This window comes from Ursus americanus, chromosome 10 (assembly GCF_024610735.1).
Source record: "Ursus americanus isolate L20-20 chromosome 10, mUrsAme1.1.p, whole genome shotgun sequence".
Lineage (NCBI taxonomy): Eukaryota > Metazoa > Chordata > Mammalia > Carnivora > Ursidae > Ursus > Ursus americanus.
This window is the reverse complement of record NC_142136.1, coordinates 49,541,392-49,544,607: the sequence shown is the minus strand read 5'-3', so window position 1 is coordinate 49,544,607 and position 3,216 is coordinate 49,541,392. Positions and strand designations below refer to the sequence as shown.

The 3,216-nt window shown below is 44.9% G+C and overlaps 1 pseudogene; it reads right to left on the bottom strand.

Moving 5' to 3' along the window:
* Nucleotides 1-2,177: 2,177 nt before the first annotated feature.
* On the bottom strand, nt 2,178-2,675 carry LOC123801158 (small ribosomal subunit protein eS10 pseudogene; annotated as a pseudogene).
* Between the last annotated feature and the right edge of the window lie 541 nt (nt 2,676-3,216).

Genomic DNA, 3,216 nt, shown 5'->3' with positions numbered 1-3,216 from the left:
AATGTTGACCTCTTCAAAGATAGAATGAGCCATTAGTGGGATGGGGTTAAGAAGCCCAGAAGCCCCGGGAATGTTTTCATTGTCCTTTCAAAATGCTGGGTGAGCGGCTGAACAAGAATGAGAACCTTTGGGCATTTCCATCAGCGGCTGCAGGTCACAAGGTCACGGGCTCTGGCCCTGCAGGAACATATGAATACCAAATACGAAGGGCTTCTTCTTCCTTATTCTCTAGAAGGCACAGTGTGGAATTACCCATTATGGACATGAATTGCCACTTTATTTTCACGGCAATGAAAGAAAGGAAAGCTGAACATTTAAAAAAAAAAACCCCCCATCTTAAACCTTTTCAATTTTTAAGCCCATAAATACAGGGGTCAGAACAAGAGGCCCTTCTTTTAAAAAAATATTTTATATCAGGTTGTGCCATATATAATATTTAGCAAGCTTATTTTCTCTCATCTGGAAGGTAAAGGATTTTTACCAGCTCCACTCACAAAGCAATTTAGAGCCATAAGCTGAAATATATTAGAACCTCAACTTCCCATTTAAATTTTGGGGCACTGAGTTTGATCAGGTGTTGATAGGTTCTGAAATTTTGAACTTGGTTCCAAAATTGGTTGTTTGCAGAATCTATAAGGTTGGGGGCAGGGAGGAAGAAGGGGACAGAGGGTACTGCTAAGGTCTGACATCAGAAATTTCCTTTTTCCTTCCTGTCTCCCTGAGCACTGTGTACCTCACTTTACGCACAGGGTGGGTGTGACTCATACTGTGGATTGTCTTAATTTGGGACCTGAGAGGCAACACAGCTAAGTGGGGAAGGACTTGGACTCAGGAGCCAGCTGCTTGGGCTTACACCCTGTGTCAGCCACCTACTAGTTGTGGGAGCTTAGGTAAGAAGCTCTCTGCCTCAATTCTCTTATCTGTATAATGCAGCTAATCGTAGTTCCTACCTGTAAGGTCACAGTGAGGATTAGATGAGTTAATATGTGCAATGCACTTCAAACAGTGCCTGGCATATAATAACCAGTATGTATTTGCTTACTCTTTGTCATCCTAGCTGCTTGACCCTGAGCTCAGAGAAAGAATTCATCTCTCTATTTCCATAGTGCCAGGGATAGTACTGTTCAGTAGTGCATATATATTCATTCCACCAATATTTATCACATGCCTACAATGAGTCAGGCCTTGACTGAGAGGCTTGGTCACTGCCCTTCTGGAAGGAATGGTTTCCCTAGAGAGAAGAGCAGATATTGCAATACTTCTAGTTAGGGAGGTTTGGGATGCTGTGGGGCACATACCAGAGGTGCTCGTCTCTGACCTGTGGGGAGCAGTCCAGGCTTTCTCAAGGGAAGTTGAGCCTTAGCCGAGTCTATAGGATGAGCAGGAGAAGAGCAGAGAGGATTCTACGTAAAGAGAAGTACCTGTGAGAAGGTATCCATCAACAACTGTTCAACGAAATGAAATTTTGGCCATCTTTTGAGAAGGTGAGGGAACCTTAACATCTGAAATTATTAGTTGAAACAAGAATACCACTCCTGATGGCCATACCTTAATTCCCTGAATAAGAATGAAGATGGAAGAAGGCATCCTGAGAAGAGTCCCCTCCTTCGAGGAGGGTCTCCCAGCTCTCGGGGCTCTGTGCTGAAGCCACTTGGGCACGTCCATGTGCTTTATGAAGCATTTTTCCCTCAGTCCCCCTTCCCTCCTCTTCCCTTCCCTTTCTCCTTTCTTCCTTCCTTCCTTTCTCTTTCATCCTTTCCTTCTTCCTTTCCTTTCCTTTCCTTTCCTTTCCTTTCCTTTCCTTTCCTTTCCTTTCCTTTCCTTTCCTTTCCCTTCCTTTCCCCTTCCTTTCCCCTTCCCCTTTTCTCCTTCCTTCCTTCCCTCCTTCCCTCCTTCCTTCCTTCCTTCCTTCCTTCTTAAATTTAGATTTAATTGACATTATGTTAGTTTCAGATGTACAGCATAATGATTCCATATTTGTATGTAGATACTGGGAAATGATAACCATAATAAGTTTAATTAACATCCATCACCACAACACATTGTTACAAAATTTTTTTTCTTGTGGGGAAAACTTTTAAGATCTACTCTCTTAGTAACTTTCAAATATATAATACAGTGTTATTTATTTATTTATTGCTACAGATTTATTCAACACACAACAATCTTCTCCAGCTTTACTGAGGTGGCTGACCACGCCCATGACCAAATCCGCCTCTAAACTGGCAGTCAGTTGCTGACCCAGTCCCAGCCTCAGCTCTCTCGTCAGCACCAAGGGGCACAGTGCTTTGTCAGTAGGGGTGTCTGCCAGCTTCCCCTCCTGTAAGTCTTGCAGGTCGCTCTCCTTCCAGACCTTTGGGCTGTGGTCCGCCAGTCTTAGGATGGCTGGGGTGCGGAGTGGCAGGCACCATCTCAGGGGGCAGGTGGAGGCAATCACAGAGGTCCTGGATATGCTGGTTGGTAAGCTAGCACTAGAAATGCCTCCAGGCAAACTGTTGCTTTACGTAGCCTCATGATCTGAGAGACTGTAGGGACTTCATGACGTGAAGGTTGGGCACATTCTTGTCTCCCAGCTCAGGGTGTATGGGCATGTGGACATCCTTCTTGGCCACCATCACTCCCTCCTTGAAAAGGACTGCATAAATGGCATTATGGTTCTTCTTGGGCATCAGCATCTCGGTGGCCAGGGCTAGAAAGGCCCTGTTCACAGTAGTCACTGTGCTGGGCCTTCCATCCACAGGACTTATTTCTTTTATAGCTGTAAATTGGTGCTTTTTAACTACTTTCTCCCCCTCATTGCTTTCTTACACATGTATCTTAATGCCCTCTTTCTCTAAATCCTGCGCTGTCTCTAGCAGCTTACCCTGCTAGTAGTGGTAGATGTTTTGACTGCAGAGGAACGGACAGTTCACTGCAAAGAAAACATAGGTCAGGTTTTCTTCTTGCCCTCCCCAGACCTGGCAAAACTCTGCCATCCTTGAAGGGAGTTTTGTTCCCATGTGGATTGCTCATGGCCACCACCCCTTCACTCCTGCTGAGCCTCACTGGTACCCTCTCTGTCTTCCTCGTCTTTATAAGATTAAGCCAGCTCTTGAACTGTAAGACAGTGGGGTTAAATTATAACATTGATTGGCTAGTTGTGTAAAAGCCACGGAACAAGAGGTAAAATGTTTCCAAACTCTTATTAGTGTCCTCAGGGGGAAGTTTTGGCACTGG